Raw genomic sequence first — 16285 nt, forward strand, 5'->3', positions numbered from 1 at the left:
CAATCATTTTCGCCAAGCTGCATTTTCCAGATTTAATGGAGTCAGATGCAACCAACCCTCCTCTTCTTAGTCTTTGTTTCAGCTGCACTGAAAACTGGCAACCAAAATAGGCCAGATTTGCTCTAGGCCCTTGTCTTCTATAGAACAAATTGTGTTGTCTCATAATGATAATTAATAAGAAAGAACATCTGTGTATGGCAATGAGTCACTTTTTCTAAATGCTTCACAGGCATGATGGGAGAAATCATTCACCAGCCCATGCAGTCTCCAGGGTGAGGGATCTCGAAGACCCCCCAATTCCTGCTACTCGGCCCCTTGGCTATGTGATCGATCAAGCACTTAACAGTTACTAACTACCTTCTCCTGATGGCTGTGAACAGTGCAGCAAGTATATAATACAAAGGACTGGACTTTTAAAATGTGGAAGATAAGGCACAAACACAAGTGAAAAAAAAAAGAAATGACCATACAAGGTAGTCTACAATAAGTGCTAAGTTGACAGATAATAAGAGCTATCAGAATCCAGAGGAGGGCAAGATTGCTTTCCACTGGGGTGGTCCAGGAAGCTTTGCAGAAGATGCAGCATTGCCTGACAGCTGGAATGAAAAGGAAGGGCTTGATCAGAGCAGAGGGACATCAAGAAAGAAGCAGAAAAAGCCTGGGTGACTGACAAGATGTGGGGGTGGGAACAGGAGAAAGTAGAAGTTGAGTCTGAAGAGAGCAAGAGGACTAGATCTAGTAACCCAGACAGGATTGGCTGTGGTGGGAGGCCGTTTGGGAGGATGTGGAAGAGTTTGTTGGCTGCATCTGTAAGTTCGAAGGGATCAGTGAGCAACTGCCGCAAGTCTGGCCCTAGCACCCAGAGCCGGAGCATCTATGTGGGCATGGTAGTGGAATCCTGTGTGTCGGCTTGGAGCTCACAAAGGATGAACAGCTAAACTTTGAGGCGTGTTCATACACGGTGGGAGAATCAATTCTCCCTGACACTCCTCGGACCCAATCCCTTCCTCCTCGGTGCCCTCCATGCATGCATGCATACCCCAGGACGCCTGTCCAGGACTCTCAGAGGCAAGAACCAGCTCTTCATTCTTTACTCCTCCCCCCAGCACAGGTCTCACACTCAGGGGCTACATGACGGGGAAGGAATGAATGTGAGTTCTGAGAATCAGTCACCAACACCAAATGAGGAGGGAGGCCTAAGGAGAAATGTCAGTTAACAGTGCCCAAGTGAGATACCAGAGAAAATGCACACTAATTACGAAGATGATGTCTCCTGCTGCTAATCTCAGAGAGAGTTGGGCATGGGAATCAGATCTTCGCACACAGGGCGCTGTGGGCATGAGACACACAGGGAAGGGAGGTAAGATAGTAAGACAGGTGCCATTATGGAAGAAAGCAAGAAAGAGGACGAACGTGGCTGCAGGGAGTGGCTGGTTCCAGATCTGCTGGGCTGGTAGCTCCCATGAGGTAACTGGCAGCTAGTTCCTTGCACTCAACATGGTTGGGTCCCAGGCCCCTCATCAATTCAGAATATCAGAGAACCAGGCAGCAAAATAGCAGTGCACCAGGTGAGGGCCAGTTTGAAAACAGGAACTGGACTAGGAGATGTGTGCATCACTGAGTCTACTGGCAAGCAACCATGGAAGGGAGTCCCTTCTACCAAGTGCACAGAGTGCGAAGGCCAGCGACAGACTGCATTCACATATACTCTCTCTGCTGGTATATGCGAAGTCTACATAAGTCCTAACTTGTCCAGGAACGAGTAGAAAAGGTGGAAAAAGCATGTGGAATAAGAGTGAATATGTGACATCCTGAAGGCTCCAGGGAATAATGCATCTCATAAAGTAGTAATTCAGAAGAAAATGTCGGGAAACTGCTAGAGTGCAAGAAAAGCTATGACATCTTTCAAAGAGGAACAGAAATTTATAATGGAAAAAACAGCCAAAGTGGAAAGACTGACACAAAGAAGAAAACAAATGAGGTAATAATTATACAGAAATCACTCATTTAAATCCATATTAGCAGCTGTGAATAAATATATAAAATGTTAATTCAATAAAGAGCAGGGTAAACTTAAAAGAACCTCTCTAAATTGCAAAGTGAAAAAGACCAAGAAATAAAAAAGCAGTATATCTTTAAGAAGTGTTCCATTAGAAAAGAACAGAATAGATTAAAATCAATAATCGATCACAACATAATAAAAAAATAATTTAAAAATCATGCAAGTGCTAGGAAGTGCTAGAAGAGAAATCCTACTGAAGTCAAAGTTTTTGAGGACATGTTCATTTTTTTATTACTAAGGATGATCAATAAACAGTTGTTGAATGGTGGAACAAACTGAATTGCAAATACAAGTTTCTGTCTCAAAAGTTTGAGATCTAAGACGTACACATCTAGGCAAGTTGTATCAATATTTAATGTGCAAGAAAGAAGGTTCTCTTAGACATGCAAGTGAGGATCCACCCACTACTCTCCAGACGCTGAGAGAGAAAGCCTGATGAGGAAGATGGCAGTGGGGATAAATGTCCCTGTGGATTATTTCTTCCCCAGTGCAGGCCCCCGGCCCAGAAGCCCAATGAACTATGTGCCACCTGGTGGGTCTTCCAGCACAGGGTGAAGCTCGGGGGCCTAGCATGTCACCTCCTCTGCTTCTGCCATGATGGAACCAGAATACGTGCTTCTCCTGCAACGTCCTTCAGGGCCAGCACAGAGGAAACCTCTGGCCACATGCAGGGAGCTCTTGCGGTTGATGCTGCCTTTTCCATCCACACACATGTGGGCAACTCGGGAACTATGGAGGCTCTGGGACACTGTGCTGGGAGAAGCACTGAACAAAAAGTCTTTGTTCCTCCCTCCACCCAAGCCACGCTGTGTTGTGTAGAACACCAGAGTGGCCACTTGCATTGCCTGGGGACTTGAGTAATGATTTTCTGCGTATTTAAAACTCATTTTAAATGAACCAAGTCTTTTCTCCCTCCCATAAATCAGTAAAGACTAATAAACCACCCAGTGACCGCTGTTTTCGCTCATCAAAACCCTCTTTTATATCATCTTCTAAGAGCTGTTCCTGCTTTAGAAATCGGAGTACGCAGCATGATCTCAACTATGGAAAATAATGCTCTCCCCATTCCGAATGAAGAACTAAGGAAACACACAGAAATGTTAACAAGGGCTATCTTTGTATTGTGGGATTCCTGTGGCTGTTTTAATTGTACTATTAATTTTATTACATTAAAAATTTTTATTTAGTTTTTAAAGTAAAAATAAAATTTTAACTTTTAAAATGTCTTCATTACTTTTACAATCAGAAAAAGACCACGGCCCCCCAAAATCAACATATATACCATATGATCCCAGATATGTGAACAAACATATACGGTAAAAAGGGGGGAAAGAACGTTACATATTTTTTTATTATTTCTGCTTTTCTGTATTTTTAAGTTTTCTGTGATGAGCATATTAATTTTAATGCATTTAAAAAATATTTATTCCACCATGTAATAATGTATGAATATAGTGTTATTTAAAATACTTAGATAGTGGGGAAGGGTGGGGGAAAAGGCAGAAAACTGTACTTGAACAATAATAAAATAAGTTAAAAATTTTAAAAAGTTAAATAAAAATTGGAAAAAAATAAAATACTTAGATACTGTTTGCAGGAAAATCCCCCTTGACATACCCCATTTCACTTGCCATCCCCTAAAATGAAGACTGTTGATCAGAGTAGGATTTTTTAAATTATGTGTCAAATGGCAGGAAGACTTCGGGGGTGTGTTTTTAAGAAACTGAACTTCAGATAAAATGAGCAAAAGTAAAGAACACTCCCAAAATTACAGATGAAAGGGAGCTCAGAAATCATTTGGTCCCGTGTTGCCATTTAACAGACTGGGAAGCCGAGCCTCAGAGACAGACGGGGATTGGACACCAAGGGTCCCCCGTCCCAAAGCAGAGGTCCCTCCCTCTCCCTCTTTGGCAGCCCTGCATCTTGGTGCTGGCGTTGCCATCATGGCTAAAGGGTCAGATGTCATGGCAGAAGCCAGAGCCCCACCTAGGATGGCTCCTGGGCCGACCCCAACACTGTTCTGTGCAAGGTGACCCATCGTCCATCAGTCTGGCTTTCTGTTCACCCTGAGCTCGTCCCTTGTTTGTGGCCAGTGAGCTCCCTGAAGGGAGGGGGACTAGAGAGGAAACATCTGTGCACACAAGAGGAGTGAAGTCATAGCGCACTTGATTTTCCCTTTGGCAGATCCTCTTCTGCCTATTTTTTTCCCCACTCATTGAAACTCCATTCCAACAAGGGAGCCTGGAAGATTCCAGAAACTTCTGGCAACCACAACCTCCACCCTCTGAGAGGGATTCTAAAACAAGGTGTGCATGGATGTGTTGGGATTCAAGTGTGGGTAAGAAACAAGTTACAACCCCCTGCAAATCACTCACTTGCCCGCAGACACCCATTTGCTTGTCCTAGAACCCAGCTTTCAGTCTTGAGCCAGGCACAGAGGAAGTTCAGTGTAGGTGCTATGGCTTACCAGCTATAAAAACCTCAGAAGTCATGTCCCCTCTTTTACCCTCATTTTTTTTTCCTTTTCTACATGTAGAAATGGAAATACCACCACCTGCTTCACTGAGTTCTTGTAAAGAGTTTAGGGCTGAAACCTTGGTAGATACTCTGTGATACTAGCCTTGCCCCATCCTTCCTGTCCCTGTTCAATTGCTGAGCAACCTTTGAGGAAAGGCTGCATCAGTGGACGTCATCAACACTGAGTCGTTCCCATTGCACAGCCTGGGATTTCCCAACAGCCCAAGCTAACCTCTCCACAATGATACACTCTAACTTTTCTGACATAGACTGAGCTTGTCACGGGAGCCAGATACAGGGAGTATGAAGTGGAATTACAATGCTCAGTGGACAAGACTAGAGTATATAAGACTGTGGAGCCAAGAACAACCACTGGGGCCACTAGAAAGCAGGCGACCCCCGCCACAAACCAGACCAAGACCAACACACCCTGGGTAAGAGTTGCAAACCAACCAGAACAAGGTCCTGGCCGCCTCCCTGGGGCTGCCTGCCCATTTGAACTCTGCTGCCATCACCAAGGGTACCCCAGAGAGCACCCCTTACACACTGAGCTCCTAAAAATGAGACTGGTTGGATAATAGGAAGGGCAAAGGTTAGGTTTCTTTTTTCCTCCATTGCACATCCGCAAAGCCGATTCTGCAGCCTGTACTTCACACTGGATATTTTGTGTTCTTCATTGCTGAAGCATTGTCTACTGTGGGCCAGTACCTTGTACATACTGTAGCTTATCTGATCCTTATGAGAACGTCAGGAGAGAAACATTCTTATTTTCATCTTATAATTGAATAAACTGAGGTCTTACAACTAACAAGACACAGAACTGTGTGAACCCAGAGCCCTGTGTCCAAGGCGAGGGTCATTCCCCCTAACCCCCTTCCCCCACTGGAGCCGAGGCTCCTCTGCAGTGTGTCCTGTAGTCCTCTGCCCAAAGGCAAATACTCCTGGTAGAAGTTACAGTTGAAGCCATGATCAGCCAAGACCCTAATTATCAATTTCATACAGGAGAAGGTAATGGCCCATTGCCAGTGGGGAGCCTCATTAACTGCAGGCAGAGGTGCAAGGGGAGAGCAGGAAAGTGCCAAGGTCAATACCGCCACAACAAAGAACCCTGACTAGCACCCATGGTGAAATGACACCTGAAAGAATGTCAGTTTGAGCTGGCAGAGCTTGGAGCTTGGGCAGGCAGCCCCCGCCCATCCACATAAAGCACGAAGACAAGGCCACTCCAAAGCTCAGCTCCTGTGCTAGGCTGAAATCTGGAGCTGGGGTTCAATGCTCCAGCTGGGATGGGAACCCCTCTTGCTCTGCCCAGGGGCCAGGCTGCTCACTCCTCGCTATCTCCTGGGACGTGCGGCCCCCACCCCAGCCAGCCTCCCTCTCATGTAGGCCGTCCACACCTCACCTCCATGGCTGCACATGTTTGGGTGGCAGGCATCACCCCTGTTGTCTGAGCTCCCCAAGTTCCCAGACGCAGAAAAGGTACCCATGAAGGACGTGTTGAATAGATGGAGTCCCCCAAGTCTCTGAGTAGGATTTGTCAGCCCACTGAGAAAGAGGGTCTCTTACTTTGCTGGGGCTACTGGGCACTGAGGTGAGGGCAGGGGAAGAGGAGAGACAGGACGATGGAGGGAGGAGCAGTGCCCGTGCCTTTATCTGTTTTATACAGGACAGGGTCTGACATCCTGAAGTGCCGTCAGAGGTCCCCAAATCACAAATGAACAGACCTGGGGGGTCATCAATGGCTTGGCTGGGGTCTCTGAAACCAGATTCTCCTGGGCTTAGAGCCCTCCAAGTACCATGTTTTGCCATGTATAATGCACACTGTTTTGCCCAAATTTTTGAGGAGAAAATAAGGATGCACATTATACATGGGTAGTACTAATTCTCTATACAAATGTTTTTAATTCTTTTATTTATGTTTATGTGTTAAAAGTGTAACTCTAGAAAGCAATAACGGTATCTGTATGCAAAATAATACCCTAGAATATGATCATCGGTTTTACACATAAATAAAAAATTGAATTAAAAAATGAAAGCTTTTTTCCCTGAAAGTTTGGCCCCAAAATGTGTGTGTGCATTGTATGCAGGAGCATGGCACACATGGCAAAATACGGTAAATACATCTGGAAAAACTTGACTCTTGGCTTGCTTGGACTGTCCACTAAAATAATTAAGCCAGTACCCAGAGAGGCAGCAGACAGAAGCCGAGTGATCAGCTGAGACAACAGCTGTCTGAGTTATCAGTGCTTGGCTTGAAATGTGTGTGTGAGCTTGGCTTTTACCCATACAGTTTTAAAGAAATGGCATGTTATTTTCACTGCAGGCCAAGCAGCCCACAATGCCTGCTCATCTTTGATAAGCATGGGCCACCAGCTGGATCTCTCCTGACGTGATTCAATTCCCTGGACTTGTTTGCTACAGTCATACCCTGCATCTCCCCTGGGAAGCTGGCCTGGTGACCAACTATCTCTCAGGACAGCTGAAGGGACCCACGGATGGAAGTGCCGACTACGTGGGAGCTGGACAAAAAGGGACTGGGACTAGTTGAGATCCCATAGCTGGCAGGACTCCTCCAGCCCTCAAAGCACACTCAGAACTCTGCCTGGAGCCTGCAGGGTGGAGCCCTTAATTCCTCTCAGGCTAGGCGTCCCCACTTTCCTCCTTTCTGGGTCTTAAAGGATGGGGAGTGGCCACAACAGGTGCAGGCATCCTACCCAGCTGCAGAGCAGTGGTTCTCAACCTACCACTTTTCCACTATACCAGAAGGGCCATCACTACACACTGCTGGACCCTCCATGTTTCTGAGTCAGCAGGTTTGCGTGGCCCCCAACAACCTGCATTTCTAACAGGTTCCTAAGTGATGCTGCTGCTGGTTCAGGAATCACATCTCGAGAACCACCAATTTCAAGGGGAAAAAAATGAGCCCGTTCTTCCTCCATCTCTGGAAAATTGATCTTTAGGAGACTGATAAATTTAGTTTCAGATAGAGACTCTTAAACACCTTGAAAAACATGGCCTTCTTGTTTGTCTTTACTCTTTTCATAGACATGGACATGGGATTTATTTCACATTTCCCTAAACATAAGAAAAACATCACAAGTCAAACAAATAGTGGCAACTGACTTCTCTGAGGCTTCTGTGCAGAGCTAGAGACGGCAGAGATGGGTGGGGACTATGGCAAACTGGCAGACCTGCCACACGCATCCTCAGCATAGTGTTGCCATGAGGACCACAGCTGGCTCAGTGTTGCCAAAGCTACCATTTTTGCAAAAAAGCTGATAATCTGGAATGTGAAATTGGCTGATTTTTTTGGTGCTGGTAACCATCCCCAAAACTGCTACATGAAACCAGAGGCAAAAACGAAAACAAAACCTGCACCCAAGAAACCCCACAGTTCTGCTCTTTATTTTGCCCATTGGCCAACAGTGTGGAATTCCTAGTTTTAATTGTTGGGTATCTGCATAAGCAGCCATTTGGAGAGTGAGCTCCCTGGTTTTAAAGATGTGAATACCACTGTCTTAGACTGAAAGTATGAATTAGCACCTCCACCCTTATGCCAAGACCTCTTCCTCCCAACACGTCCTGGTGGGTGTGGCTGGAGGCCAGCTTCTGGGGCGTCGGTGCACATTTTTCAAGGGTTACAAATGTGAGGCTTGCCTCCTCTCACCCTAGAGCTGGACACCCCAACCTGGGTCCAGCCTTCCTTGCCATGGAAGTACATACAGGACAAGGTTTCTGGGGCAGAAGGGACCCCAAAAAAGTCTGTCCTACTCTGTCCATGGGAAAGTGCTCCCCCATCAGCTGATGAGAGTTCAGAAGGAGGGGAGGGATAGGAGGGGGCTGAATAAAACAGCTGAAGGAGTTGAGGCATACCGCAGCAGCTGGGGACACAGGCAGGGAAGCTGGTCAGAGGCAAAGCGGTGCACTGAGCAGGGATTTGGGTTGAAGTGAAAGGGGACACAGGAGCCTTGGGGAGGACAGATGCACATCCCTGGGGTCCACAGTGAAATGACACAGTTGCCACAAGAGCAGACTCCCATGGGGGAACAAGACTTAACGGCTGGATGCCAGCCCCCTGGAACATGCCTGGTGGGGAGGGAGGTTGGATCATCTCTCCTGGGAGGAATGTGGAATCCAAACGTACAGGGCTGTGGGGCACAGGAACCTGTGTCCTGAGGCTGGAGGGAGGAGCGCAGGGGGAGCAGGGCAGTCACCATCAGAATCACAGACATCCTCAGTCCGCTGCTGGGAGCTCTCCCCCTGACCCCAGGCCCTGGGAGAAGGGGCTGCCACCTTGGGCTCAGCTGGCCGGCTGGTCCCCATCTGTGCTGCCCGCTATACCATGTCAGTTCCTCGGAAGGGGGCTTGCAAGGGACTCCCCCCACCACTGAGAACTGTGCCTTCTCCTCCCAGTCTTTCCTTGGAAAGGAAACTCACAGTCCCCTGCAGGAGAGAGTTCAGGTTCATTGGGTCACCACCACTAAAGGCCAGCAGTTTTCATACATTTGCTCTGAAAGTCTGACCCACAGTAAAAAGCATATCTTACTTTACAACCCAATACACACACAAAGCAAAATTTTCATGTCGCCATACTCCCCTGCCCACGTGCAACACACTCTGGTGTCTTCCCATCTCATCTTCTTGCTGGTTAACACAGAGTACACCCATGATGTGGTTCATGACCCAAGGTTCAAAAAACACCATGTTACCCAGTCCCAGTCTACTTTTTAAGAATCTCCTCCATGACCTCTTTTCATAGGAATCAGAAATTCCTACAAGGAAACCCTTCGCTCTACTCTTCCTGACCTGCCCAGCCCCTGCAGGCTGTACACCACCCAGACACTAGATTATAATCATACACATCTTCTCTTCTCAAGAACATGGTCCAGGCCTTCAGACACAGTTCACCTCAAATAATTGTTGAGTGATGTGATAGCAGAAAAAGCCAGAAGGAGATTCCCAAAGACAGTGACACTGCGCTGTGTCTGGCAGCACACCCTGAAGGCCAGTCTTTGGAAGTTTCTGTTGCTGGCAGCGCCCTCTCCCTGTCCTGGGGACACACATGAGGATGCCTGATGGTTTCCACACGGCCTTGCCCTCAGACACATCCCTCCATCGGGACCCGAGCCATGTCCTCAACGGGTTTCCCTGGATTGTGATGTGAGCCCCTCCCCGGCATGCGAGGGGAAGACCTCACACTCAGGGCTTAGGCAGGGAAATGGAGCCTCAGAAACACTGACACAAGTGTCACCCAGGAAGTGGCTGAATCCACACAAATTCCCATTTTCCAGGCTCTGACTTTCATGCTCTTTGCAGAAACCTAAATGGCTTCTAATTCTGTTATATAATCCTGTGTTCATTACATGCCCCCAACTTATGACTCAAGAAAGGAACACCACAAGTGCACAGTGCTTTCTGCCACCCTGTCACCCCCGTGCACACCCACAAGCTGCCCAGACCCACAACAGAACGTGCACACAGGCACACATGAGGGAGCCAGAGGATTCCTGGGGGTCTGGTGTGTCCCTCTGTTTCTCTGGCTGGCTGGGTGACATCCGGCAGAGCATGGCACCTCTCTGAGCTTCTCCCTTATCTAGAGCCCAAAGGAGCCAAGCTTGCCAACTCCCAGGGTTCCTTCCGGGCTTCTCCTAAGACCTCTACCCACAGCATTTGGGGCCATTTGGCCCCAACAGGAACTGGCCACGCTCAGGGATTAAGGAAACGCAAACCAGAGGAGGAGGTGAAGATCCAGAACAGGGAACTGAAATAAGTCAAAGGAAGCAAGAAAACCTCACTTTGCACTGAGCTCACCTGAGATACTACCACTGGCCTCCTTTCCAGAGCCTCAGGTGCCCCGGTCCCTGTGCAGCCCAGACTCACTGAAGGAATGACCAGGTGGGTCTGTGGGCAAACAGAATTACCCCCAAAGCAGAGCCAAGCCCCTGCCCAGCAGGAGGCTGTCCAAGGAAGGCCTTCCTTCCACAGGAGTGGCCGGCCCTCAATCTCACCTGCTCCAATGAGCTTTGAGCACCTGCCCTGAAGATTACTGCATGCTGCTTATGCCAACTCACCTCAGCCCCGCTGTCCCTCCTCTCGCAAATCTGACACACTGGTCATTTTCTGTCACCGGCGCCTCATCCGCTGCTTCCCTGTGGCATCAGCTAATTCACTGTGCAAAGCAGCATTTATATATAGAAAGTTGCAGCCACGCAGGTTAGCATTAAAATAGAGACGACGTTGCTGTGGCAACCAAACAAATGATATTCAAAATGAAAGAGAAGTATGCTGCAATGGGGAAAGCATGTCCACAGCCTTCCAGAGCAGCTGCGCCCGGTCCCCCCGGCGGGTGGAATGGCCCCAGAGGAGGGACCTTCCCTTCCATGAAACCTCCTCCGCCCCATTAAGTCACTGCTCTGGTTTCTGCTCTGGCAACGGCCCCCTGCACAATTCCTTCCTAAAGCTGACTCCTGCCTGTAGCTGACCTGAGGCCAAGGCACTGATGGAGTATGATGAGCTTGACCAGGTATATCAGTTTGCAAAAGCTGTACTCCTCAAGTCCCAGGGGGAGCAGCCAGTGGCCCTGCTGCTGTTAATAAGGATGCTGCTGGGAACTAAGGTGGCTCCCACCACTGCCTTCCACAGGCAAAGAGTCAAGAGGTACCAGTGAGCTGAGCGATGTCAGGCAGGCTGCTTCATCTCTCTGAGCCTCAACATAAAAATAAGAGGGAAGGGGAGATGGAAAAGTAGCCTAGAGCCTTTCACCTCTGTGATTCTGGCACGTGCATTTTTTCTACTTGGTGGCCTCCTTTTCCTACTTTCCTCTTGTTTCCTTCAGCCCTGGGCATGGGCCTTCTTAGCCCTGCCAGACTTGCCCTGCTATTGTTGGGGCCCCCAATCCCACACAGCAGCCTCTGCTCCCTAGCTCTTCTTCAGCACAGCCACCACCCAGAACGTTCACAGCCTTCAGGTCAAAGGCGCTGGATTCCAGGATTCAAGGACCAGCCAAGAGGCTGGGCCCTTGGACAACTCTCTGAGCCTTTCTGAGACTCATTTACACAAGCTGGACTCAGACATGACATGACCCACAGAACAACTGGAACTCCAACCCACTGCTGGCGGGAGTGCAGAATGGTGTGGCCACTCTGGAGAGCCGTTTGCAGTTTCCTTTTGAGTTACACATCCAATTAGCCTGTGACCCAGCAAACCCACTCCTCATATTTACTCAAGACAAATGAAAACACATGTCTACCCGAGGTCATACATGAATGTTCAGAACAGCTTTTTAAAAATAATAATCCCAAACTGGGAACAACCCAAAAGATGACCAATAGGAATTGATGAGCAAACGTTAGTACCTCCATACAATGGAATACTGCTTACCAATACAAAGGAACGAACTATTGATACATGCAACAACCTCTGACCACCTCACAGATAGTATGTGGAGAAGCCAGTCTCAAAAGGTACACTGTAAGATCCCATTTATACAACATTCTCAAGAAGACAAAACTGTAAGGGTGGATGATACAGGAGGAGCTGGGTAGGGAGGGTGTGAATGCAGAGGGAGAACATGAGACAGGATCTTGGGGTGACGGAGTTCTCCTGTATCATGCTTGAGGGGGTGGTTGCATAAATATATAGTATTTATTAAAATTCATAGAAATTTATACCCCCCAAAAGTCAATTTTACTGTATGACTACATAAAAAAATAAAGTAAATGCTACTTTCACCTTGAAAAAGAAAAAATATCAAAGATGATGATACTATCTTCCCACAGAATTATTCAAATCAAAAGTGGGTTCCTTATAGATAAACTGTAAAGTCCTGCAAACTATTAGTTATTAGTCCCACTTCTCATTACAAAGATTCTCTTCTTGCTCAAGAGCAATGGTTCTCAACTGTGGGCCAGCCTCATCAGCATCATCTGAGTTTGTTCAAATATCTGAGCCTCACCCCAGCCCTTCTGAATCAGAAACTCTGCTGTAGGTTTGAACGAGCCCTCCAGGTGATTAGAGTGCACATTGAAATCTGGGGGCACTGGCCTCCATATACCAATTACCCAGTCAGGCCAGCCCATCATGGAAAGGGCTGGCTGGCTCTTCAACATCAAACTCACAGATACAGACGATGTCTTCCTCCCTCCATGTCCTATTTATTCACTGACTTCCTTTTTCTTCTCTCCCACATCTGCCCTTTGTCTGCCCCCAAGCATGGCCAGCTGTTGCCCTGCAGGGAGGAGCTAAAGGCCATGACTCCATCTGACCACTTTGTGGCCGCAGGTGACATAGAACCACCTGTTTTTTTCAGCCACATCTCCTGGAATGAAGGAAAGTCTCTGTAACCGAAGCTGAGGACCTGGCTGTGCAAGTCCACTCAGAGCTCCTGGGCCAGTACCAGAACCGACCTTGCCAGCCCCCCTTCCCTTAAATCCAATGGGAGCCTGGTGGTTGTCAATAAACCCGAGAAAAGCCCAACTTCCTACTTGCCCCAGAACAATAACTTCAAAGCTGTTTCACATGGTTTCTGGCTCCGAAGCCACACAAAGATGATGGATCACAAAGCAGAAATCAGAACCATATGCATTTCATATTCAGCAAAATAAACAGAATTACAGCATCGGGGCTGGGTCCAGAAACCAGGGGGCTGAGTGCTTGGCCCTGAGCCTGGGCCTGTGGCCCTCAGCGCAGGCTGGGCTCCAGCCTCGCCTCCCCTGCAGCACGCCCACAAACAGTGCCTGCTGAGGTTTCTGCCTGCAATGCTGTTTCAGCTGACATTTCAGTGTTTTATGGAGTTTTTATATTCTCTTTTATGGTGCAGTTGAAGATAGTTCAGCTTCTTTTTCTAGTTTCATTCAAATGCGCACAAGCACTGACAGGAAGACTGTGCCACTAATGACAGTGTGACAGCCCCAGGAGCCTCTGGGAGGGTGTGGGGGTGGCAGCTGTGGCCCCCACCCCCTTTTATATCATCTGCTCCTTCCTCGTGGAGCCAACCACGCAGGGTGTGCCCACTTCCAGCCTCACTGTCATCACAAAACAGGGAAAATCCTTCCTCTCTCTGTTTCTAGGCAAACGAGATGGCGTTCCACATAGCTAGTGCTTCTGAAACAGGGGCGGTTTTGCTGCACAGGTGACAGAGGGCAGTATCTAGAGACATGTACTGGTTGTTAGGATGGGGACCAAGGATGTGGGCAGTTATATCAATTTCCATTTGCTGCTGTACCACATTACCACAGACTCGGTGGCTCAAGATGACACTACAAATTTATTACCTGAGAGGTCTATAGTTCAGTAATACATCTCACTGGGCTAAAATCAAGGTGTTAGCAGAGCTGCATTCCCCATGGAGGCTCTAGGGAGGAATCTATTCCCTGGTCTTTTCCAGCTCCCAGGGGCAAGTGCATTCCTTGGCTTGTGGCCCCTCCTCCACCCTCCAAGACTGCATCCAAGGTGGGTCAAGTCCTTTTCACACTGCCATCTCTCTGGTTCTCTTGTTTCTGTCTTCTTCCACTTATGGGACTTCTGTGATTATATTGGGCCCACTGGATAATCCAGGGTAATCTCCCCATCTCAAAGTCAGCTGATTTGCAACCTTAATTCTATATGCAAGTTCAATTCCTCCTTGCCATGTAGCCAAATGCTCACAGGTTGCAGGACATGAGCATCTTTTGTGGGGAGAGAGGGTTATCACTGTGCTTATTGTAGGGGGCCTCTGGCATCCAGTAAATTAGGTCCAGGTTTGTTGCTAACATCCTACAATGCACAGGATTATGCCCACAAAAAAGTATCATCCAGGCCAAAATGTCAATAGTGCCAAAGCTGAGAAAGCCTGGTACACACTAACACAGACCATGTCTTAGTCAGTTCCTAGAAACCGTGACTCTAGTTCATTTCCACACACGGGTCAACTGTGGGACTTTTGGAGATCACAGGGAAGCTCTGACCCACAATTGAGGAGAAATATTCGTACTATTCTGCTAAATGTTTTCAAGTAGATTCTCTAACTGTTCTGGAACCATCCTCAAATGATTCTTCTTTGACACACAGAAAATATACACAGACATTAAAAACATACAATGCATTTTGCTTATAGAAGGGGCATGGACACCTCACTCTCTTTATGTCAATAATTTCAAATAACAGGCTAATTCAGCTTAGCTACTGGGTTGCCCTATGGTCTCAGAAATCCCTGAATCAGTCAGCAGAGCTGCTCATGCCCCTAGTCTCTCTCCCCTTGCCCAGGGGTGCTGAGCCACCACTAGCCAATGAACATTCCAAATGACCCTGCATATCTCAGTCCCCACCCCAAATGCCTTCTTGCCCCAGTGCTCCTATGGGTACCCAAGGGAGTCCTGCCTTCTGTGGGTAAGGTCTGCAGCAGCTAGGACTGCCTGTGGGAGGGAACAACTACTCAAGAGGCCCTGCCCAGCCCTAAAGACAGCAGGGGGCTATCCCCCTACAAAGGATAGTCCCCTAGCAAAGCTCCCCCCAGCCCCACCCTGTGGTCCCATTGGTTGGCAGGGTTTCCCAGAATGGATGAAGGGGGCAACAGAGGGTGACTTTGTGGTTTCATGGGGACTCACCTGCAGGGACAGGCAGACAGTCTGCTAATACCACTTTCTGTCATTCTGACAAAAGGGGTCCCTGCTTCCCCCCACCTCCACCAAAAGGATGAGCAGAGGCAGAGCAGCACCCAGTGTGTGTGCATCCAGGTGTCCCCAATACCCCAGGTGAATCCCTGCTATCTTGCGATCTCTGCTGAGCACAGTGAGGCACTTGTTTAACTTCTCTGTTGTAATTCTCCAGCATCTTTTCCAAAACCACATCTCTGTTCTAAAGCATGGAAGCAATGGCTCTAACAAAGCCCTGACATGACATCTGAAATTCTTTGGGGCTTGGGACCACCAGTGTCAAGGTGTCATCTATAGAGCACACTGCGTTTGTTCACTGGTCCATCCAACAAATGCTTTCTGTGTGTCTCTTATGCACTAGATACCCTGTGCTAAACAGAGGGCCTTGTCTGCAGGGAGCTTAAATCACAGGGAGAATGGTAAGACCCTGCTCTAAAAATGTATGTGCATTAATATTCACTCTGATGTTGGAGGCATATCACCTTAAATTTTTGGAAAATTACAACTATAGCAGTAAACACATATGTGACATTCACTCATTTAATCTCCACCACCCCTCTGTGGGGTAGGTTCAGTAATTATACCCACTACAGAGGAGCAAACTGAGGTTCAAATTATTAGTAGCTGGCCCCAGGAGTGTGTGTGCATTTATAGCTAGTAAGTGGCAGCCCTGGCACTGGACCCCAGGTGAAACTGAGGTTTGTCAGGGAGACATGCCCAAGGTCATACCCTTAATAGTAACATCAAAGGAGAGCAGAGCTAGCACATCTGGCTCTGAGACTCCTGGTGCATCACCTCTCTTTTAACCTGCTCACCATGACAGTTACCTGACCAACACCTAGCACAGATCACTGGCTGGTGACCCTCCCTGGCCCAGCGCTCCTTTAGGGCACCCAGGTCTGGGGCTCCCACTTCCAAGGGGCAGAGGAAATGCTGCAGCCATAGCAGTTCCTTTGTTGCTGTCTCCCTACTGAGTCACTGTCCTCCAAAGACCGTTGCCAAAGAGAGCCTCATTGTAGCAGGAGTGCTCATCCCACTTCCCTTTTCCATTTCCGAAACAGGGCTTTCACCAGAT

The 16285-nt window shown here is 48.0% G+C and overlaps 1 protein-coding gene across 4 annotated transcripts in view; it reads right to left on the bottom strand.

The window, feature by feature from the left end:
• Positions 1-16285, bottom strand: part of GAS7 (growth arrest specific 7) — a 208254-nt gene that overhangs the window by 99604 nt on the left and 92365 nt on the right. Inside the window, exon 1 of one of the 4 annotated variants that reach the window (XM_045824046.1) lies at positions 10651-10735. The exons of the other annotated variants lie outside the window; for them this stretch is intronic. The gene's annotated coding sequence lies outside the window, so the exon portion shown is untranslated. Of the gene's footprint in view, positions 1-10650; positions 10736-16285 lie in introns of those variants that run through there. 4 annotated transcript variants of the gene reach the window in all.

This window comes from Phyllostomus hastatus, unplaced genomic scaffold (assembly GCF_019186645.2).
Source record: "Phyllostomus hastatus isolate PE091 unplaced genomic scaffold, TTU_PhHast_1.1 phas_scaffold_55, whole genome shotgun sequence".
NCBI lineage: Eukaryota > Metazoa > Chordata > Mammalia > Chiroptera > Phyllostomidae > Phyllostomus > Phyllostomus hastatus.